The sequence below is a fragment of the Ipomoea nil genome, unplaced genomic scaffold, assembly GCF_001879475.1.
Source record: "Ipomoea nil cultivar Tokyo-kokei standard unplaced genomic scaffold, Asagao_1.1 scaffold0455, whole genome shotgun sequence".
Lineage (NCBI taxonomy): Eukaryota > Viridiplantae > Streptophyta > Magnoliopsida > Solanales > Convolvulaceae > Ipomoea > Ipomoea nil.
In genome coordinates, this window is record NW_017616883.1 from 43,212 (window position 1) to 68,188 (window position 24,977).

Consider the following 24,977-nt stretch of genomic DNA (forward strand, 5'->3'; position numbering starts at 1 on the left):
GTTAGAGTTCTTGATGCTCAATCTATCCGTTTGTTGACCTCTTGCCAATCCTTGGATTCGTAATGTTTTCTTACTTGCTTTGGAACCTTGTGAGAACTTTTGGAGTTTTTGACCAAAAGGGATATTCTTGAAATTTCTAGTCACAATTTTGTTTCCTTGTTACCTTTCGTTTTAACTCGTTGTACCCAAGTTTCGGGGACGAAACATCTTTGAAGGGGGAGAGGATGTGACACCCCAAACATTCACACTCCAATCCATGAATTAATTGAGTAATTAATTCTATTTCTCTTGAGGAATTGATTCCTAAAATCCTTATTTTTGATACTCAAGGACTAGTATTTGACTAGTCAATCTTTAAGTGGTGTTGTACCTTGTGCTATGAGAGAAGTTCCCTTGTTCCTTACACTTTCTAAGAGTTAGTAAGGGTATCCTTGTCTTTTCACCAAGAGTTAGTTTTGTAACCTAAACCTAGAAGACTTCTTCATTTTCCATCCCTTACAATTCCTAGAAAATATCTCTACCTTCTCTCTAGAAAAGAAGAGTAGCTTGTTCTTCAAGCCTAGTGAGACCTTTGTCAAGATTCCAAGTTTTGCTTCCAAGATTCAATCTTTCCTCTATTTGGGCATCTAGAAGGGTAAGATCTAAGCTTGTCTAGTCTTTTTGGTTCCATCTTAGTTGTCTTTTCTTAAAGGTAGGATCTTTATGATCTTTTGGTTTGATCTTGAAGTGGGTTTCGCTAGTGAGCTTAGTGGAGAGCTTGTTGTGGTGTAAGAGGAGTCTTTTGGTCTTCAAGAGGTAACCCATGCTCTACAAAACCTATTTTCCTTACCTATATATGATTTCTTGGCTTCTATTTGTGTTTTGCTATGAAATGTGAGAGTTTATGCATTTATCTTGTGATATTGCATATCTAGAGCTTGTGTTTAGGGTTCCTTTGTGCCATTGCTTGGCATGTTCCTTGGTTCAAGTCATTTTGTTGTGTTTGGTGACATTTGGTGTGTTTTGAACTTGAATTTGTGTTTGGAGGAGAAAATCCCCGAAGGGATTTGTTGTGGTACAGGGACGTACCCGCGGGCGGAACGCCAGGCGGGGCACCACCCGCCGGCCTACCTACGGGGAACGTGTCACCCTGTGGGTAGTGTACCCACGGGCGGGACCACGGGTGGGGCGCTACCCGTGGGTCCACCAGCGGGGAACACGGTGGAGTTGGTTCGGGATTTGTTCCCCGTGATTTGTTTGTCTCGGTGTTTGATCTTTTGACTTCCCGTTGTTCTTTGTGGAACTATTTGAGCATCTTCTTGATGTTTCGTAGTTCTAGAGCTTCATGGTAGGTATCCATGTAGGATCTTTGGTGTCTTGATTCGTGCTAAGTGTTCAACTTTGTGTTTCGTTGAACCAAGAAGTGTCTTGTGTGTTCCTCGGAACTATCTTGAGTTTCCCCGTTCATAAGCATGCTATTTTGTTGTCTTAATGCTAGCGTGTGTGTTGTTCGTACCTTCCGTTTGGGTGATGATAACTTGTGTTATTCATCATTGTTGTTGTTGGGTGGTGACCCGTTCCTTGATCGAGTGTGTTTCATACCTTCGTTGTAATCCGTTGCTTGACTTTCGTGTGAGTGGTGGTGCGTGTGTGGCTCTACCTGGATTGCACGATTAGTGGTATGGGACGCTAGTCACCAAGGTATTGCAGCGGTCCTCGTGGTGGCCGTGACGTGATTATAGAGTTGTGGCTGAGTCCACGTGATTGGGGGATAACATTGTGTTATCCGGGCATGTGTTGCCGTGATTGGTGGGTTTCCGTTGGTGGTTATAGGTGGGGGAAGACGGTCCCGGCGGAACAAGGTTGGACTTGGCTATACAGGGTTTTTCTGGAGGTAATGGTTGGCTTTGAAGGTACAAGGATGGGGGTAGCCATAAGGTTGGAACAGGGCATAAGGAAGGCATATCAACTCGTGATGGGTGATGTCACGAGGGCTTGTGTAGCCGTTGTGGTGAGTTCTCTTCTCTCGTGACGTGTGTAGTCACGGCGGATTGTGTTGTTTGGCATGTGTTGCCGTTGGGTGAGTCTTTATCCTTGTGTGTGGTTAACCTTTGTGGTTGGGATGTGTTCCCGGTGTTATCTTTGTGAGTGGTGAGTCTTGTGTTGTCTTCTGATCTTGGCTTTTGACTTATATATATGTATTCCGTTTCGAAAATGGTTTTTATGTCTTATATCTACCTATTTATGATACTTAACGGTATTGGTGGGTTACCAGCATCTTTCGCTGACCGGGCGTCGCCTTGATGTTTATCTTTGTGTTCTTTCAGGTGTTGAGTAGTCGAGCGCGATGTCTAGAGCCGGTAGCTTAGCGCCTGTACCTTTAGATTGTGTTTTTGTGGCTTGCGAGCCAATGGTTTTAGACTGTTTGTAGTTTGATGTTTTGGGATAGTGATACACTTGCTGATTGTTCGCCTTAGCGTTTACCGGGTGTGGTAGACGTGGCATAACACCCCTGTTTTGGATTTCTTTCATCCAGTTTCCGTTTTCTTCCGCTGTGCTAGTGTTTGTGTTAATCTGCATGTGTTTAGACTTGTTTTTAGGTCTTGTTTTTGGGGGGGGGGGGCGGGGGGGGGTGTTACTGTAACACCCCAGATTTTCAAGACTTTTAAAACTTATATAATAAAGATAGAATCTCATTAAATCCCAAAAATACGATACAAGAGTACGGGGTGCTATGCCACACCCGAGCTAGAGAACTCTGGTGCACAGGCTAAATTCTAAAACCTCAATTAGTATCAATACTAAATCATGGCACGCAGGCCGAAAGGGAGAACTATCTAAGCTACGCCCCAAGCTTCTAGCGCGCTCCAGTGATCTACTCGTCCGTGCCTGAAAGCCAAATATATCTGTTCAGCGAGAGATGCTGGTAACCCACTCCAACGCGTTGAAATACAATACATATAGTTATATATATAGATATACGAAAACCATTTTGAACATGAAGATATGTCCTACGAACTCAAGCTTTTAAAATAGGGATAGACTCAACAGATAGAGCTAAGCACAGACAACAGTTATACCAAGCATATATAGTCACAAACAGGCAAGACAGGTAAAGATAAGCATAATTAATAATCATAACCCAACATATACGATTCCCAGTATAAATCCCATAGTCACATCCCCAAGACACTCATAACAACAACTCATCCGTATCTCATCACATAGCACACTTTGTTGGCGCCACAGGACCAATCGCATGCCCATACATGTGGGTCAGCATATATAGCTCTGACACGGCCCAGCAGCACCCTGCCCCGTATCGCAACACGGAGGGGTCGATCGCAACCGACCGATGAACCGCAGCTCATCATAGTTTGATCGCAACCAAACAGTGGACCGCAACCCAAGAGTATGTCATCTGACCGCAGCCAGGAAATATGAACCGCGGCTCATGTAGAAACGTTTGATCGCAACCAAACGGTGGACCGCAGCCCGGGAGTGCAAATCTGACCACAGCCAGCTTCTGAACCGCAGCTCAGGAATAACCAATTCGATCGCAACCGAATTGGGGTATCATGCACACATAACACATAGCAAGCACATGTAACCCACATTAACACATTGGGAAGGGGCAGAAAGCGTATAACAAAACCTATGCGTGATCCTTCACATACTAAGAATAATCAAAAGGGGTTCATACTTCTTTCACCTAGGTCAACGGGATACCAATTCAACTAGCATGCAATATACAAGACTCATACAACCTACGAACGGTACCCGAAATATCAAACTAGACATAGGCACGATAGACGGGGTCCATTGGGACACCACGGGGGTCGGGGGAACATCAAACGGGGAAGCCAAAATCCCAAAGTGGGGTCCAAACCAGCGGGTAGCCAGTGGGTGAGGGATCACCCGCCGGCTGCCTGCCGGCGGTAGCTTATCCGGGCAGCGGGTGCCCGGCGGGCAGCTGCCCGCCCGCCCACTGCCCACTGCCGGCGTTGCCCAAGAAGGCCGCGGGTAGGTGGCGGGTCCCCTACCCCCACCTACCCCCCACTGACTCTTTTTCACCAAAAACGCCCCGGGAACCTTTGTGGAACCCGAAACGATGCTTAGACACTTTCAAACGCAATTGATAACACACGTAGACAATTAACTGATCAAAGATTAAGAAACATATGGCACATAACCTATCATGCTTTTCTAAACATAATCAACACCCAATCATGCGAATTCCCACCCAATATACCAAGAATAATTCCATACGATACAACCTAGGGTTCTAATCATTTTTAAATCAACAAGGACACAATTCATCTTCTAATATCAAGATTCGGTAAGAATATCACATAAACATCAAGAACATCCTACAATCATCAATGACATCATATAATCATCAAGAACATCATAAAATCATCAACAACACCATAATTATCAAGAACCTTTTATCATCAAGATCACCCATGGAATTATCCCATCAATCATCAATAATAATATCACAAATCATCAATACACAATAATATGGGGAAATCCTACGGGGGAAATCATAGCTATGAAAATAGGTTTTGTTGAGACTTGGGTTACCTCTTAGCCTTAATTAATTCCTTGGCTATGAAGGGTCTTTCTTTAAGCTTTCTTGCTTTCTTGATTTCTTCTAAGGGAATTCTTGGAGCTCTTTGGGGTGGTGAGTCGTTTATTGTGGTGGGGGGGTTCTAGGTGCCTCTTAAGTCCCCTGTTTATATATTTAGGAGTCCTAATTAGGAACTAATATTATAGGCTTGCTAATTCTATTCCTTTTGGAACTAAGGATTGGGTTTAGGGATAAGGGCCCATGGACTATGGTGGGCCTTTCCTAATTTAATTATTGTGATTTAATTCTTTCTTTTGGGTAATTGGTTAAATGATTAATTGGTTTTAGGGATCGTAACACGGGGTGTTACACTCTCCCCCCCTTACGAGGGGCTTCGTCCCCGAAGCCCGGTGTGTTAATCCATTCTTTCACCCCCTAGGCATCCCGCATCTTGGCCTCCCGGTTAGGAATGTGGCCCCACATTTTGCCTTAGCTGGGGTAGACTGGATTTCTGGTGGTGTTGTGATAGAAAGGTTTTGGGTCTACCTCGGTCTCTTGCTCCTGAGCTGGACGCCCCGCGAGTGCCCAAGGTGGCCTCGATTGCTGCCACCATCTGATCTAGTGCGCGTGTCGTACGGATCAAGGATGAGAACCCTTCCTCCATGATTTGGTTTTGCCGGTTGAGCTGTGCGAGTATGCGTTCATTGATTGAGCCCTCGTTTTGCTCCCTTGGGTTCCCTCCTGATCGTGGTTGCACCGACGGGTTGGGTTCGTCATCCTCCTCCTGGTCCTCATTTCCCTCTAGGATTCCGCAATCTTGCATTGCTCGTTTGAGCTTCTTGTTGGAAATGTCTAATTGGTCGACCAATTCTCTTCGTTCATCCTCGGGTTTTTGGCAAATTTCTTCGAGGGTGAGGTAATGTCCTCCCTCAGTGTAGTAGATATCATTGCGGCGTAGGTTCTGGGCGTTAAAGACCATGCCATTTGCGGTCTTGACCTCGGTGTGGCTTAGGTCCACCCCCTTTTTCTCCATGATCCAACTTAGGATCATCCCGCAGGGTAGGCTAAGTCGGTTGCTTGATTTGCAAAACTCCATGTGTTTTAGCATGAGGGCCGGCAGGTTGAACTTGATTTTGTGTTTCAAGAAGTAGGCAAAGGTGCACTCTAAACTCCCCACGTCCTTGCTTTTATTGTTCGTGGTCAGGAGGCTATCGGTTACAATCATAACCAATATCTTTTGTTCCGCCGATAGCCACTTTCTATTCGGTCGTGTGGCCGAGGTGAATCCTTCCTCTTTCCCGAGTAGGTACCCGAGGTAGTCTTTGAACCCCGTGTTTTGGGTATCAATCCACCCCTTTCGGTCATAGCTTGACACACCTGTGGTGGTCAATTTCAAAAGCTTGGCCAAACGGCCTTCGGAGAGTATGATTTCCTTGCCGCGGACCTTGGTGGTGATTTCTAGCTTATCACCCCGTTTGGTGGCTACAAGATGTTGATAGAATTCTTTCACCAATTCGGGGTACGTATACCCCTTGATGGCGAGATACGTATCCAAAAGCCCTTGGTGATTAAGCATATCAACCAATTCCGGAGAAAATTGGTCGGGTTCAAGGGCTTTACCTCCGATTACGGTATAATCGGCGTTGCTCCATTCCGGGGTACGGGTTCCAAGGGGCTTCTTTGGCATCTTGGTTTTCGGCTAGGCGGCGTTTTTCGGCGAGTCTCCGGCGAGTTCTCCGGCGAAGAGGTGGTGCGGGTTTCTGGCGACGCGGCGGCGGCGGGCTCGGCTTCGGCGGTGGCTCTGCGCGGTGGTGGTGGTTTTGGGTGGAACCGGCAATGGCGTGGCGTGTGGCAGCGGGGTTCGTCCGGGTGGGTGGCGGATGGTGACGGCGTCGCGGGTTGCCTCCGGGTAGTGACGGTGGTGTGCGGTGGTGCGTTGCTTGGACGGCTGGCGGTGGTTCGGCTGGTGACGGCGACGGGTGGGTGGTGGTTGCTGGGTGTTGTTGGGTCGGCGGGGTTGAGAGGGAGAAGTGGGGAGAAAGAGAGGGTGTGGAAGAGGAAGAAGAAGGGTTTTTGATTTGGGGATTTCTGTGGGTTTAGGGACTTGTAGGGCTTTTAAGAAGAAAGTGTTCCCTTGAGGTTTCAAGAAACATTCCTAGCTTAATGGTCAAGACCTTGGTCTTGTATATGGGAGGTTAAGAGTTCAATTCCTATTAGCAACACTAGGCTTTTCTTGATGGTGTGGTCCCTGTCTTTTTCCCTCTTTTGTCTTCTAGTGATGGGAGGCTTGGCTTGTTATATAGTTTGCGGTTTCGTCTTTATAAGCAGGATCGAATTTTAATTGAATCTTTTATTTATACAATTCCGAAGTAATCGCTAAATAAGTAGTTTTACATACTATGAAGGTGATTACAAGGAATTGTCGGTTTATCCTAGACAGAATTCGTCTTCTTGATTTTCTCCTGCGGGGTTTGCGTGGTCCTCATCTTCTGGGGTTAGGTTCCCCTCCTCGAGGTTGCTCTCGTTCCCGAGGTCGGCTTGAGTGCGGCTCATGACGAATATTTTCCCGGGAGCGCCGTAGTTCCCTTGGTGGGTGGTGCCTCCGTGTTGACCTGTGGTGGTGGGGCGTGGCCTTTTGGGGTTGAACGCACTGGAAGGCCTTGTGCCCTTCTTCTCCGCAGTTGAAGCATCGCCAGGGATTGCCCATGCAATCTTTCCCTCTATGGCTTTTGTTGCATTTTGGGCAAGGGAAGCTCCTTGGGTTTGCTTCATTGTTCCCTAGGGACGGTCTTTGGTTGGTCAGGTTGCTTGGTCTTGTGTTGGTATCGTTCCTTGTTCTTTTTACCGGTGGTGCTCCCCCTCCGGTATTCCTTTTTCGTATATGTTCCTGAACCCCGCGCTGGAGTAGTTGGATTTGATAGAGATTGGCGGCACTGGAGTAAGCCTCGTTGAGAGCCCGATGTCGGCTTACCACTAGTGCTTTTCGGGCTTCGAAGTTGAGGCCCGAGACGAATCTTTCTATCTTGGTTACTTCGGTGGGGACTAGCTCTGGTGCGAAGCGCGCCAGTTCGAGGAATCGCTTGTGGTATTCCATGACGGTGGCTATCCCTTGTTTCAGATGGAGGAACTCTTCGTACATGGATGCTTTCACGTGTGTTGGGTAGAATCGTTCTTGTAGTCGTGTTTTGAGGTTTTCCCAGTTGAACCCCGGCACTTGTTGGTAAGCGGGACCCTCGTGGACCCACTAAAGATCGGCCTCGTGCCCGAAGTAGAACGAGGCTATCTCTACGCGACGTTCTTCTGGGCATTCTACTAACCCGAGAATCTTGTCGAGGGTCCGGATCCATTCCTCCAGGATCACAGGGTCATCTTCTCCTGAGAACGTGGGAGGTTGATGGTTTGAAACTTGTCGGGCGACGTCTGAGTTCGTCTTTGATGGAGGAGGCGGGGGCCTGTTGTTGCGAAGAGCTACGTCGCTTAGTGCCTGGGCGACTTGCGTCAGTTGTTGTAATGTTTGGGTCAGGGGGGTCGTGTGTGGTGGGTTCTGGAGTCCTCGATTGTCTTCTGTTGGGTGCCATGCTGTCGTCTTTCTGAGTCAATGTTTATAAGAACATTAAATTAGTTCTTGGCGTCTTTCTTTGACGTGATAAGCGGAGGAATGTTTTCTTTAGACAAGGAAGGAATGAAGTGAGGGGGTTTATGTGCAGGTTTCACAATCTCACCGCGCGTCCTAAAATTCCCGCGTCCTATGTTCCTAAATACCTAGAGTTCAAGCCTAATGTCCTAAAGTCCGGTTTTAAGAGTCTTATCCTAGGGTCAAACTTTGGCTCTGATACCAACTATAACACCCCAGATTTTCAAGACTTTTAAAACTTATATAATAAAGATAGAATCTCATTAAATCCCAAAAATACGATACAAGAGTACGGGGTGCTATGCCACACCCGAGCTAGAGAACTCGGGTGCACAGGCTAAATTCTAAAACCTCAATCAGTATCAATACTAAATCATGGCACGCAGGCCGAAAGGGAGAACTATCTAAGCTACGCCCCAAGCTTCTAGCGCGCTCCAGTGATCTACTCGTCCGTTCCTGAAAGCCAAATATATCTGTTCAACGAGAGATGCTGGTAACCCACTCCAACGCGTTGAAATACAATACATATAGTTATATATATAGATATACGAAAACCATTTTGAACATGAAGATATGTCCTACGAACTCTAGCTTTTAAAACAGGGATAGACTCAACAGATAGAGCTAAGCACAGATAACAGTTATACCAAGTATATATAGTCACAAACAGGCAAGACAGGTAAAGATAAGCATAATTAATAATCATAACCCAACATATACGATTCCCAGTATAAATCCCATAATCACATCCCCAAGACACTCATAACAACAACTCATCCGTATCTCATCACATAGCACACTTTGTTGGCGCCACAGGACCAATCGCATGCCCATACATGAGGGTCAGCGCATATAGCTCTGACACGGCGCCGCAGCACCCTGCCCCGTATCGCAACACGGAGGGGTCGATCGCAACCGACCGATGAACCGCAGCTCATCATAGTTTGATCGCAACTAAACAGTGGACCGCAGCCCAAGAGTATGTCATCTGACCGCAGCCAGGAAATATGAACCGCAGCTCATGTAGAAACGTTTGATCGCAACCAAACGGTGGACCGCAGCTCGGGAGTGTAAATCTGACCGCAGCCAGCTTCTGAACCGCAGCTCAGGAATAACAAATTCGATCGCAACCGAATTGGGGTATCATGCACACATAACACATAGCAAGCACATGCAACCCACATTAACACATTGGGAAGGGGGAGAAAGCGTATAACAAAACCTATGTGTAATCCTTCACATACTAAGAATAATCCTAAGGGGTTCATACTTCTTTCACCTAGGTCAACGGGATACCAATTCAACTAGCATGCAATATACAAGATTCATACAACCTATGAACGGTACCTGAAATATCAAACTAGTCATAGGCACGATAGACGGGGTCCGTTGGGACACCACGGGGGTCGGGGGAACATCAAATGGGGAAGCCAAAATCCCAAAGTGGGGTCCAAACCAGCGGGTAGCCGGTGGGTGAGGGATCACCCGCCGGCTGCCCGCCGGCGGTAGCTTATCTGGGCAGCTGCCCGCCCGCCCGCTGCCCGCTGCCGGCGTTGCCCAAGAAGGCCGCGGGTAGGTGGCGGGTCCCCTACCACCACCTACCCCCCACTGACTCTTTTTCACCAAAAACGCCCCGGGAACCTTTGTGGAACCCGAAACCATGCTTAGACACTTTCAAACGCAATTGATAACACACGTAGACAATTAACGGATCAAAGATTGAGAAACATATGGCACATAACCTATCATGCTTTTCTAAACATAATCAACACCCAATCATGCGAATTCCCACCCAATATACCAAGAATAATTCCGTACGATACAACCTAGGGTTCTAATCATTTTTAAATCAACAAGGACACAATTCATCTTCTAATATCAAGATTCGGTAAGAATATCATATAAACATCAAGAACATCCTACAATCATCAAGGACATCATATAATCATCAAGAACATCATAAAATCATCAACAACACCATAATTATCAAGAACCTTTTATCATCAAGATCACCCATGGAATTATCCCATCAATCATCAATAATAATATCACAAATCATCAATACACAATAATATGGAGAAATCCTACGGGGGAAATCATAGCTATGAAAATAGGTTTTGTTGAGACATGGGTTACCTCTTAGCCTTAATTAATTCCTTGGCTATGAAGGGTCTTTCTTTAAGCTTTCTTGCTTTCTTGATTTCTTCTAAGGGAATTCTTGGAGCTCTTTGGGGTGGTGAGTCGTTTATTGTGGTGGGGGGGTTCTAGGTGCCTCTTAAGTCCCCTATTTATATATTTAGGAGTCCTAATTAGGAACTAATATTATAGGCTTGCTAATTCTATTCCTTTTGGAACTAAGGATTGGGTTTAGGGATAAGGGCCCATGGACTATGGTGGGCCTTTCCTAATTTAATTATTGTGATTTAATTCTTTCTTTTGGGTAATTGGTTAAATGATTAATTTGTTTTAGGGATCGTAACACGGGGTGTTACAGTTACAGCCAATGCCACACAACTGCGTTTTAATGGCCCGGCTGACTCTCAAAATCCCAATCGGTTTGGCAGATGTGGCTTTGCTTTCTCAAATGGGCGCCAGACCTTGTCAAAAAATTCAGGAAACTGACTTGGTCAGTATTGCAATTACTGTGATTGTCCCGGGAATGACACCAAATTCAGTCGGAAATTAGCCAATTTCTTGAAGGAAAATAGTGTCTATTTGCTCGAGCCGCAAAGTACCCGGTGTTAGTCACCTACCGTCCATGGTACCTCTACCATTGCCACTTCTCCACAACCGTGGCTCATGGACTCTTGGGCCTTGCATCACACTGTGAATGATGCAATGTCCCTTCACTCACTGGCTGTCTACACCAGGCCTGATGAGATAATGCTGGGCGATGGTAAGTCTCTTCGTATCTCACGCATTATGTCATTTTCTATACCTTCAAATAGCCGGTCCCTTATTTTGTCTAATGTGTTGGGTGTTCCAAGTCTATAACAAAATCTTGTTCTAGTTTCTAAACTCTGTAAGACTAACATTATCTCGGTTGAATTCTTTGACACACATTTTGTTGTTAAGGATCGATAGTCGGGAACTCCACTCATGCGGGGACCGATCGTGAGTGATGTCTACAACCTTCTTGTTCAGCGGTCTTAGGTCAATATCACACCAAGTTGCCGTTGTAAAATTGGCATCATAAGTTTGGGCATCCCAATACTCAAATTTTCGCGTGTCTGCTTAGAAATAATGATGTAAAGTTTAAGCCTGAAGAGCTTAGAACGTTTGCATGTAAATCTTGTCATATCATTAAAAGTCACAAACTTCCGTTCTCTTTTAGTTCTATGTCTAGTACTCGACCATTGCAGTTGATTTACACAGATGTGTGGAGTTCTGTAACGGTTTCTGTAGATGGCTTCAAATACTACATAAATTTTATCGACCACTGCACTAAATATGTTTGGTTGTTTCCCCTAAAATTTAAGTCTGAAGTTGTGCAAACCTTGACGAGTTGTGAAGTAGAGTGGAGTAGGCTTAGTTAACAGCCGAACCACTATAAAAATCTCTCTGTCTCTCTCTCTCTCTTCATTTCCGTATTGCATTCATATCATTTTACCTTTGTTTCCTGTGATAATCATTTTAACAAATCGTGCAAAGAAACCCGAATCCTTTCTTCCGTTGTGCACTTCTCCAACGATTCCTTAAATTGTACACGAGTAGTTTTTAAAAATCTATGCGAATCTATTCACCCCCCCCCCCCCCCTCTAGATTCGTACCTAAACCTTTTCAGGACCAACATTATGATTGGTATGTTTTTGTCCCAAATCCAGTATGTGGTGGACATTCTGGAACAGTTTAACATGACGGAGGCGAAGCCGGTCTCCACTCCGATGTGCCCTTCGACTGATTTTGGTGCAGACACCAAGCCTTTTAACTCCACGTCCTATCGCTGGGCTATTGGATGCTTGCAGTACCTGGCTATTACGGGGACTGATGTTTCTTTTGAGGTAAATTGTTTGGCACAGTTTATGGCGTCGCCGATTCAGGGTCACTGGCAAGCTGTGAAGCGAGTTCTGCGCAACTTGAAAGGTACACTACACTTTGGTCTATATTTCCAACATAGTTGTCATCTCTGTCTTGTGTCTTATTCGGACTCTAACTAGGGTGGCGTTCATGACGGGGGACGGTAAACCACTGCCTATTGTGTGTTTTTTTGGCTCCAACCTCGTCTCCTGGTAGTCTGCGAAACAACGGTCAGTCTCTCGGTCCTCCACATAGGCTGAGTTCCAGGCACTTGCCAATTCCGCTGCTGATGTTATGTGGGTTCAGAGTTTGTTGCGTGAGCTTGGGGTTCGTCTGCAATCCATATCACTGCTAGTCACTGATAACCTGAGTGCCATGTATGTGTGCAAAAATCCGGTGTTTCACTAGTGGATGAAACACTTAGCCCTTGACTATTTCTTTGTACGTGAACAAGTAACTTCGGGCTCACTGCGTGTAAGCCTAGGGGTGTAAACGTGTCGAGCCGAGCTCGAGCTCGATCGAGTTCGAGAATTGATGCTCTAGCTCGAGCTCGGTAATTTTTCCTTTCATTAAAGTTTAGATAACCTTCTCAAGGAAAAGAAAAGATATGGTAAAGCAAAGAAAAGCATATCTCTTCAATATGATTAAGCAATGGGAAGGATGAATTTATGGCTAACAATATGACAACAAATTATGCAGACATGAAGTAGTGCCCAAAGTCTAGTCACGGAAGAAGACCTCGTGATCCATATATTCACGCAACTTGGTGATGAATACAATTCAATTGTGGCTGCTCTCCGCGTCCGAACGGATGTTATATCGTTTGGTGGGTTGCATGATGTCCTCACTGACTACGAGAGATTGTTGAAAGAGAACAAAGCAGCTTCGAATATTCACATGCCTACAGCCAATGCCACACAACTGCGTTTTAATGGCCCGGCTGACTCTCAAAATCCCAATCGGTTTGGCAGATGTGGCTTTGCTTTCTCGAATGGGCGCCAGACCAAGTCAAAAAATTCTGGAAACCGACTTGGTCAGTATTGCAATTACTGTGACTGTCCCGGGAATGACACCAAATTCAGCCGGAAATTAGTCAATTTCTTGAAGGAAAATAGTGTTGATGTGCTTGAGCCGCAAAGTACCCGGTGTTAGTCACCTACCGTCCATGCTACCTCTACCATTGCCACTTCTCCACAACCGTGGCTCATGGACTCTGGGGCCTCGCATCACACTGTGAATGATGCAATGTCCCTTCACTCACTGGCTGACTACACCAGGCCTGATGAGATAATGCTGGGCGATGGTAAGTCTCTTCGTATCTCACGCATTAGGTCATTTTCTATACCTTCAAATAGCCGGTCCCTTATTTTGTCTGATGTGTTGGGTGTTCCAAGTCTATAACAAAATCTTGTTCTAGTTTCTAAACTCTGTAAGACTAACATTATCTCGGTTGAATTCTTTGACACACATTTTGTTGTTAAGGATCGATAGTCGGGAACTCCTCTCATGCGGGGACCGATCGTGAGTGATGTCTACAGCCTTCTTGTCCAGCGGTCTCAGGTCAATATCACACCAAGTTGCCGTTGTAAAATTGGCATCATAAGTTTGGGCATCCCAATACTCAAATTTTAGCCTGTCTGCTTAGAAATAATGATGTAAAGTTTAAGCCTGAAGAGCTTAGAACGTTTGCATGTAAATCTTGTCATATCATTAAAAGTCACAAACTTCTGTTCTCTTTTAGTTCTATGTCTAGTACTCGACTATTGCAGTTGATTTACACAGATGTGTGGAGTTCTGTAATGGTTTATGTAGATGGCTTCAAATACTACATAAATTTTATCGACTACTACACTAAATATGTTTGGTTGTTTCCCCTAAAATTTAAGTCGAGTTGTGAAGTAGAGTGGAGTAGGCTTAGTTAACAGCCGAACCACTATAAAAATCTCTCTCTCTCTCTCTCTCTCTCTCTCTCTCTCTCTCTCTCTTCATTTTCGTATTGCATTCATATCATTTTATCTTTGCTGCCTGTGATAATCATTTTAACAAATCGTGCAAAGAAACCCGAATCCTTTCTTCCGTTGTGCACTTCTCCAACGATTCCTTAAATTGTACACGAGTAGTTTTTTAAAATCTATGCGAATCCATTCCCCCCCCCCCCCCCTCCTCTAGATTCGTACCTAAACCTTTTCAGGACCAAAACTATGATTGGTATGTTTTTGTCCCAAAGCCAGTATGTGGTGGATATTCTGGAGCAGTTTAACATGACGGAGGCGAAGCCGGTCTCCACTCCGATATGCCCTTCGGCTAATTTTGGTGCAGACACCAAGCCTTTTAACTCCATGTCTTATCGCTAGGCTACTGGTTGTTTGCAGTACCTGGCTATTACGAGGCCTGAGTGGCACAGTTTATGGCGTCGCCGACTGAGGGTCACGGGCAAGCTGTGAAGCGGCTTCTGCGCAACTTGAAATGTACACTACACTTTGGTCTATATTTCCAACATAGTTGTCATCTCTCTCTTGTGTCTTATTCGGACTCTAACTAGGGTGGCGTTCATGACGGGGGACGGTAAACCACTGCCTATTGTGTATTTTTTTTTGGCTCCAACCTCGTCTCCTGGAAGTCTGCGAAACAACGGTCAGTCTCTCGGTCCTCCACATAGGCTGAGTTCCAGGCACTTGCCAATTCCGCTGCTGAAGTTATGTGGGTTCAGAGTTTGTTGCGTGAGCTTGGGGTTCGTCTGCAATCCATATCGCTGCTAGTCACTGATAACCTAAGTGCCATGTATGTGTGCAAAAATCCGGTGTTCCACTAGTGGATGAAACACTTAGCCCTTGACAATTTCTTTGTGCATGAACAAGTAACTTCGGGCTCCCTGCGTGTAAGCCTAGGGGTGTAAACGTGTCTAGCCGAGCTCGAGCTCCAGCTCGATCGAGTTCGAGAATTGATGCTCTAGCTCGAGCTCGATAATTTTCGAACAGCTCGAGCTCGATCTTGAGCTCGAGTTCGTGATTGATCTTGAGCTCGAATTTTTGTGCTGAAATTTGGTTTTGCTAAAGTGAAAAAAGGATATAGGAATTCTTAATTTTTTATGCTTGTTTCGACCTTCGAGGCTGAAGCGGAGGCCGGAGTGCCGGACAGATTCGTTGACGTCGGCAAGGGCTGCTTCGTCGTCGTCGACAAGGACAGAGGCAAAGGCCGAGTAACTTTGTCGTCGACAAGGGTGGAGGCGGAGACCGGAGAGGAGACTCTCGTCGTCGTTTGTTCTTTCGTAGTGATGTGAAATGCGAAGATGAATTGAGTTTGCCTGTTTGAGGCCTTACTACTAGCAGCCTTAATTTAATTTTTAATAATAATAATAATAAAAATAATAATAACAATAATAATAATAATAATAATAATAATAATAATAATAATAATAATATTATTATTATTATTATTATTATTATTATTATTATTATTATTATTATTATTATAAAGAATGCTCGCGAGCGGCTCGACGAGCCACGAGCTTAGAATATGTGAGCTCGGCTCGAACTCGATTATTAAACCAGCCGCTCGAGTTCTGCTCGAGCTCGAGTTTGACCGAGCTCGAGCCGAGCTTTGACCGAGCCGCTCGCGAGTGGATCGTGAGCGGCTCGGCTCATTTACACCCCTAGTGTAAGCTATGTCCGTTCAGTTGATCAGGTGACCGATCTCCTCACTCAGCCTCTTAGTCTTCGTCTATTTGCTGCGTTTTGTTCCTAGCTTGGGCTCACTGACGGTGCCTCAATCTTGTGGAGGCGTGTTAAGACTTAGTCTAGTCTTATTATATTTGTTATGCTTATATTTCATTAGGATTATATTTGTTTATATTTTTCCTAGTCTTATGTTTCAGGTGTAACTTTTCATGCTTTTGTGGCTCTGTATTATTATTTAAACACTTTGGTTTATGTTGGATAAACTACAGAAGTTCATATTCTCACAATACCATCCGGGATTGGACTCGGTTTTCGCATTGCAATCGATTCGAACCGGTGACCGCTGCTCTGATACGAATTGACCTATGCTCTGATTCAAATTGACCTCTGCTCTAATACTAATTGATGGATCTCTGATCTGCATTATACTTATTTCTCAGGGGGTCATCTATCATCTGACAGATATAAGTCAAGCACGCTTAACCACAGAGTTCTTTGGCTATCTGGTTGTCATATCATACTGAAAAGAATATGTAAAATGAGAAAAATAGAGTATTTTACCTTCTAAAATGTAATAGTAACAACCAAATTTTCATCCCATCGACTGCATGAATCTTCACAACTAAAGAAGTCTCATTCCACAAGTAAAGAGTAATGAATCCACTCTAGTGTAATCTAAGAAGTGCCTCGAATATTGTGGATGTAAATGCAAATTGACTTCTATTCTTTATGTCACGAACGTAACCTATATATACGTACCAAGTAATATAAATTAAATAAATTAATTAATATTCTATAGAAATAAAATTAGATACCTGTTGATAATAGATTATTTTGGTCTGTAAGCAGCGATATTTAAGTCCTCTCCTACAAATATAGGCTGCCCTTACCTGATTTCCCGTAAGAAAAGGAAGTCTGGTAAAGTTTAGATTATTTTTGTGATATCCATTTTTTTGCACCTTTTTGCTTTCATTAAAGTTTAGATATCCTTCTCAAAGAAAACAAAAATCTAAGAAGTGATTGAATATTAACCCAAATTTCAGAATGAATTTTTACATGTATGCCCATCAAGTATAAAGTATGTCTTCTATTGCCAAAGTTTATGCTGGCTTTTGATTAAGTGCTTTCAAATTTCAATTCATGTGCAGAAAAGTGTACGGGATACACAATATATTTTTAATAAATATGATTAGTACTGCATAAGTGCTTATATGATAATTCATTATGTGCAGGAGAATGTACTTTCTGGTGGTCATGGACTAATGGTTCAAAGTTATTACCCTGTAATACAGGTGACAAAGTAATGGGACAAGCACGACCCGAGTCACCAACAAGCACCTGACCCGAAACCACCTCAATAAGTCCAACGGACAGAATCATTTACTATAGAGTCATAATTGTTAGAATTATTACTACGGAGGCGTTTACTATCACTTATTCAAGATATGGTATTAAGAAAATAAAGTATTTAGCTCCTCACACCTTGCTAAGCAGGGACACAATCTGATTCAAATACATAAAGAACTTTAGCAATACATTTGTAACTTATTACTTATCAATTAGATTCTCCCGTAACATATTTACCGTCAACAGGCTTTGGCTAAAGACATTGATATCCGTATGAATCACAAGTATGCGTACATATTTTCCAAAACATGAAAATGCAGTTGTGTCTTTCTCTTTGGCCTTTTCATAGGTTTTATAAATTTATACTAACTTTTTTATTTCAAGTTAGTGGCACATGATGAAATGCATTTTCTGATGCTCTTGTAAAATTCAATTATACTTTTAATTGAATTGATTTTATAAATTAATACTAATATATTGTTTTCAACTTTATGTAATACAAAGAATTCTAAGAACATATCCTAAAATCCAGTACGGTCATATGTGAAGGATCTTAGTTGAGAAGATTAAAATAAACTTAAATTACTTAATATAGCAAGAGTAAATGTGAAGCAATTGAAGACTAAATGTATAACTACATTGTGCTGTTAAAACAATTTGCCATTGTTACCATTGTTTGTATTAAAAAAAATAGGATTACATTACATTGTTAGATATACAATAGTCTAACTATAATAAACCATAGTATACGAGAAACCTGACCTCGTATGATAGCGGAAGCGTAGCCATGTAGATCTCCAGCCATAGTCAATGTTCCTGTTGTGTTGCCTCTTAACGGTAGACCGTTAACCATGTTTTGCCTCAGACCTGACTCAGAACCCTAGATGGTGTATTGGTATCTACTGAGCAGCCTGAGTACCGTAACTGAATGTGCTAACATCCATCATCCTGTATCCCATCAATCCAGGATTATATTAGGCACAGAGTTTGGTTGACTAACAACTACTAGTTATTAAGTCCAACCAGACCACTTAATAAGCCTAGTCAACTTGCACCACTTAATTAAGGCCCTAATATATAATATATAATATATATTATTAGGAAAAATCTTACATTCTCCCACTTGGTGCAAGTACTAGCACAACCTTCATCAAAGAACAAAACACACGAATCATAGTGATATGTCCTCTATTTAATCAGAGTAGTATCCATTATGGTCACATGCATTTTAATTCTCCAACTTAGGTCCTTTATGAACAAACCCTATGTTTATTCTCGGTACTTTAACGGATGTTTCTCAAAATACATTATGTGCACAACTGAAGGAGAAAACGCATCCAAATTTTACAAAAGAGTACACTGTATGATCTCTAAAACATTATAAGTTAACTTTAAGTACTATCTCTAACGGCTAAGAGCTTGGAGTTGACACGTCTGTCATTCCCACTCATCAAAAATAGCCAAAAGATAGTCAAGTCACAGAAATATTCCAAAAACTTAAACAATAAACCAAAGGTCTAAGTCCATAAATTTGGAATCTTAATCATACACCATAACTTCCCAAATAACTTCAATGTTCATTTTAAATGAACTGAACATAATGAGTCTTACTTATACGTCCCACAAAATTGTTTTGAGCCCTACAAACCAAAATGGCCCAGGATTAATTTTGAAGAAACTAAAGACTCTATTAATCACTGAAGAATTTATTAAATGACAGTGTAACACAAGTTAAATGCCTTTGTTCTAATAAATTCCTCAATATTATTGTTACAACGTTTTCATAAATATGTTGCACTACAAAATGTTAAATAATTTGAACTTATGAATTTATATGAACAAATACAAGATTAATACTTGTGGAATATTTTGGACTTATTGTTTGACATACAATCAAATTTAGGATGTATGAAGACAATAATTAAATCCATAATCTTTAGTGGAGTATCTTAATGATCTTTTTCTAAATGATCACTCCCACTGATTAAGATATTCTTCAGCGAAATTAATAAAGTGAACTTAATAATATACATACTCATAATTGATTTATTGACCAACTAACAAATGAAGACATAATTCCCCACCATTAGTTGGATATACTAAATAATCAATTTTTGGTTTCAATTAAAGTCCAACTAAATAATGAAGATATAATTTCCCACCATAGTTGGACATACTAAAAAAAACAAAATACATCTTCCAAAACCAAGTTAGAATTTGGCTCAAAAGATACATTTTATTATTAATGGAATCCAAAAGATGTATGTCAAATCACGTAACTTACTACAGTTAGTCCGAAGAACTGAGCAAGATTCGTGGATCAATTAATAAAAGTGACTAAATTTTGGGAAGTGACTGAAAAACATGTTTTGCGAATGCAAATCATGAAACTTAGAATTATAATTGAACTAAATTTATAAATTATAAGAATTGTGATAAAATTATTATCTAGTGAGTTAAGGGATTTATTGACATAAAACTTGCCTGTGGGCTAAAGTTTTAATTCTATTAAATCCAATTAAACCCTTATGATAATATTCTATCTCAATTACTAAAGAGCCAGAAGAATCTAGTGACATAAAACTTACCTGTGGGCTAAAGTTTTGCTCAATTAGATCCAACTGAAAAATTTATTTATGATGAAACCTTTATCAAATGAGTTGAAGAATCAAATGACATAAAACCTGCCTGTAGGCTAAAGTTTTAGTCAATAAGATTCATTGCTATCATCTATATACATATAAACGCCACTAAATTTCAGCCAATCAAATTCATCCATTTTCCCGCCCACAATAAACGACAGCGTTTAGATTTTTGTTTTTTTTTTTTTTTTGGCGTTAGTGTTTGACCAGAAGAGTACGGTGTCAAGCTATAATTGTAGGAGAGTGGCCTATTGCGTGTTTGCAGAGTTGGTATGGTGTCAGGCTATATTTGTAGAGGAGTGGCCTATTGCGTGTTACAAAGTTGTTATCTACTCCTCTACAGGCCTATTCACTACATCTGTTGCTTGCTTATATATAGAAGATACATGTTTAGAGACTTCAAGTTCTATTCAAATGCAAACTGTAAAAACAAATTTCATATTATGCGATCAATGAAGAAGATGTCCGGAGTGGTTGGTGTGCAGCTTCGCGTTGTGTGCGGAACTATCAGGGGCCACCTCCCGTCGGTGTGCCGCCTCCTCAAAGTAAGCTTTTTTTCAGTAATCTTCTTCCACTGAATCGTATATTTGCCCTTTTTCAGAACAGATCTGATGAATTTTTGAGTTTCTGGAATAGGTTATTTGTTAGAAGGATATCCCAAGGATTCCTTCTGCCCGGTTACCTGCCCAAGCCAAGGTTACCCTCAAGGATACCCTCCAAGGGCGATTACCCTCCACAGTATCTCTGCCACAGTACGCCAACCCGCTGCCCCAGCATATTGATAGCTCCAGCTACTTGGAAGGATGGTAAACTTCTCTCAAACCTCTTATCTATGTTGAATCAGAAACAAAAAGTGAAAAAAAAAAAAGGGTTTAAAATTAATTAGAACACTTTAATCAGAAAAAGAAAAAAAAAAAAAGCATAGATTCTTTTATCATCGCTTGCATGTAATTTTAGATTGTTTGTAGTCTAGAGTATAGTACTTGTGTTATATATATATATATATATATATATATATATATATATATATATATATATATATGATAAGTTTTTTATATTGTATTTGTTCGATCTCTTGATATGGCTTCTGGTGAACTCCTAATAATTAGCTTATAATACAAACAGTTGTATCATACACCAAAGTTCCAAATGCAAGACTTCTGAACTCCAAGGATGAAACCAATCATAATCAAGCAAAAGATTAGCAGGTTAGTTCTTTTCTTTCCATTTTCTTAAATTCAAATTTTATGTCATTACTTACTACCCAAATGGGTTGTACTAAGACTAGATGTTTAGGTTTGTGCTGTGTGTTTAGTGTTGTATTTTGATGGTTATGTTTTGATGAATGGATTTGTTGCAGTGTACTGTTAACCATTTCCAGTATGGACAGGGTTGTTTTTGGAAGCTTATGGTCTGGAAACTGCATTTGTTGCAGTAGCTAAAAAGGTTAAAAGTAGTATGTAATGGTTGTTTTAATTTCATGTAAGCTATTTATGGTTTTATGCTGCCTTTTCCATGCAAAACACAAACAAGTATCACTTAAACTACATTCTTCAGAACTTTCAATGAAAAATATTTAGCATATGTAGAAAGAAAAAACACAAAAAGGTACAAGGGAAGCATGTGTTTTAAATTCAAGCATTAGTAAATTTACACTTACTATTTGATTTGCACCATGTTCTGGTTTGTGTTTGCATGTGTCTCTCAATTCTGTAGTGCCTACACCATATTTGTAAAAACATTTCTGTTAGTACTAGAAAGACACATGCATGTTGATCAGTAGTTAATATTATCACTAAATCTTAGTTATTGAATTTGATTTGCATGGTAAATAGTATACATGGTTTGTGGTTTTATTTCACTTTTCTTAAATTCAATTTTAGTGACTTTTCAATTTGTTGTTGTTAATCTATCTATGCAGAAAAAAGGAAGAACAAATCTGATATAATACTGAAATCATTATTGGTTATTTAAATTCCCAGAAACAGCCATAACCTTTGTTGAGTACAATACAAGTTTACACAATATCCAATACATACAATATTACTACTTTTCATATACACATAGCCCTACTATCAAGCATTAATTGTTAATGGTAAGCTTTGACTTTCATGTACTAATGTTTGATAGTTATTTTTCAATTCTCTCTAACTTGGTATCTATATATACATCTCATTTAATGAAACTAAGATCTACAATCTCTATTCATTCTCAAAGAATCTACAATTGATGCGACTGCATAGTAAAGAATTGCAAGAACAATGAAGAAATTGACGGGGTCAACTACCATACGTGGAAAAAGAAAATATGATGCTGAAGATAAAGGTACAACGTATCATACCTGCTGTTCTACATTCAAACTGTATGAAATATTGACTTAATATTTCATTTGCAGAATGTTCCTCATTTGCTTAACATATGTTTGTGAAATCTGCACCAAAGATTTTTAAAAAAACTAATGTCAATTCTAGCAAAAAAATGCAATTCAGAGTGATTAAAATCATTAAAAAGACTTCCATTTTTAAAGTCAAATTTTTGTTCTTGGTTGCTGCTATATAGTTACGGGCAGGTTTTTTTTTTAAGTTGAATGTATTTAGGTAGTTTTTATGTTTTATAAAAAAAATAATTCCACTTTAAATAATAAAAACTGAACAAAAATATTTTGCAACTTTTTTTTTTCTTTTAATTTTGTGCTTTTCCATTCGGTTCAATGGGATTGTAATTGACAGTTTGAAGTCCTGCCCAACTTCGTTTGGAAAAAAATATAGTTAGCAACATTATTTTACATAAAATAAAATAAAATTTTAGTTAATAAAATTTAAATCAATACAAAATATGAAAATAATAAAAAGAAGTTCAAACATTTGTGAGGAAAAAATAAAATATAAATTTCGAATATACATATGAATGCCATGCATTTGAACAGAAAATAAATTTGTTAAAAAACAATAGCTTTCTCAGATAAAGAACCACATACATTTCTGAGAGAAAAGAAATTTATAAATTTGGATGATTATATATACAAATCCATAACATTAATCGCTAACAGTTAAATAAATCAATTTTAAAATATTCATGGCATGTGGATCTAAATAAATCCAGAATAAAATCTGACATATAAATTACACACATGACAGGTTAAATCTATCCAACATAATAATAAACCTGAACTTTTTTTTTCCAGAATATGCATGCGTATAAAAAAATTTAAAAAGGCACATATTATCAAAAATATTAGTGTAAACACAAAAAAGTAAACTTTGTATATATATTCACAAAATTCCTTGTACAGTGTATGTATAATTCAATGCAGGTACAAAATCTATGTCTAGTCCTCTGATTCTTCACTGACGTTATCTATGGAAGTGCCTCCGGGATTCAATTGGCGCGTGCCTCTGGGATTCAAGTGGCGTAGCTTCCGGATTTAAGTGGCGTAACTTCCAACAACGAGCGTCAAGAATTTAGAAGTAATCAACCCTGCAAAAGTTTCAAAACACATACAATGGATTCAAGCTGCTTTAAGATCCTCAAATGCCTTCAAAAGACTTTAATATCTTCGAGACAATCAATTCTACAAGGCTCCAAAGTACCTGCAATGGATTCAAATTGCCTGCAAAATCAAGAAAAATGCCTTCAACTTCAAGCGTTCTTCAATGCCTTCAGGCTCTTCAAATGCTCTCAACTCCTTAAGTCTTCAAGTTCTTCAAGCTTTCAAGTGTGTTTTGGAATGAAATGAAGGCTCTATTTATACTAGAAGCCTAACCAACATTCCTCAACAAACTCCCCCTTTAATTAATTAATTAATTATTCTAGAAAATGAACCTTGCCAGAATCAAGTCTAGGTTCATTATTGTACAATCTAATTCAAATTCAAATTAAATTATAATTATCTAATTCAAATATAATAAAATTAATATTATATTTAAATTATAATTATAATTTAAATTCAAATATGAAATGGGCTTGGGCCAACTAATTAATTAATTCAATAGCCCAAATCAAATTCAATTGGACTAATCGAATTAAATTAATTAATTTATATGATCCAATTAATTAAATTGGCCAATAATCAATTCCGATGTCGGTCCAATAACCATTTATCGGTCCATTTGTTGGTTCAAATTTTCTGTGTCTACAAATTGCCCCTCGAGACTTGCTGGGACATGTCACTTAATGTGCTTGGAACGAGGAAGTCTTGACACCTAACAAAATGGTCCTTTAAATTCATCGTGGTGCATCTATCTCCACGGGCCCAAATGTATGTCCGGATATCTCGCGAACACAAATCAAAAGATTAAATTAGCACAAAATGAGCCAGGACAAATCAAATGATACTGACCCAATGCACTTTAATACATTTTGTTGTGAAATGGCACAAAATGGCGCAATGCACTTTAATGACAAATCAGATGAGCCTAGCGCAATGCATCCTAATTCCATGAGCCTGACCCAATGCATTTTGATACCATGAGCCTGGCCCAATGCATTTTAATTCCATGAGCCTGACCCAATACATTTTAATTCCATAAGCCTGGCCCAATGCATTTCCCCAAACTATGCTCAAATCCTCACTTTTTCTTCCCCGGCGATTGCCTGCAATGCATTGCCTGCAAACCAACATATTTTGGCAACAGACTTATGTTCAACTCAAAATGTCAACATTCTATAACAATCACAAATATCACGGCCCATTCTACATCCAACTCATCAAAGCTTATCCTAACTGTGCTAGGAAATAGGATAGTAGAGTCCTAACTCAACTCCAAACCCTCCGGCAATGCACTATAAATAGGACCATAATCCATCAGCTTCTCCATCAACGAAGCAGAGATTGAAGAAGGAAAGCAAAGATTTACAGGCACTTGACCTCCCTTTAGCAAGGTAAATCATCTGTACCATCATCATCCCCATCTTTTCTATATGCATTCTTTTATATTTACAGGAAGAAGTGATACAGCCGCAACATCATACGAAATAAGAGGAATCTGGATTATTATTTTGGCCGGAGTTCATTGCAGAAACTGCTGAAATTTTCGCCATCTTCGCCGGACGTTTCCCTTTTTTCTTTCTCTTTTTTTTTTTTTTTGCCTTGCAATCACCAACGCTGC

At 40.7% G+C, this 24,977-nt stretch overlaps 1 long non-coding RNA gene across 1 annotated transcript; it reads left to right on the forward strand.

Annotated features, from left to right (window-relative positions):
- Positions 1 to 4,550: 4,550 nt before the first annotated feature.
- LOC109172919 lies at positions 4,551 to 17,706 on the forward strand. Its single transcript, XR_002052811.1, has 4 exons — positions 4,551 to 4,561; positions 5,463 to 5,468; positions 17,113 to 17,172; positions 17,474 to 17,706. It is a non-coding gene; the product is annotated as an uncharacterized LOC109172919 (long non-coding RNA).
- The last annotated feature ends 7,271 nt before the right edge of the window (positions 17,707 to 24,977 follow it).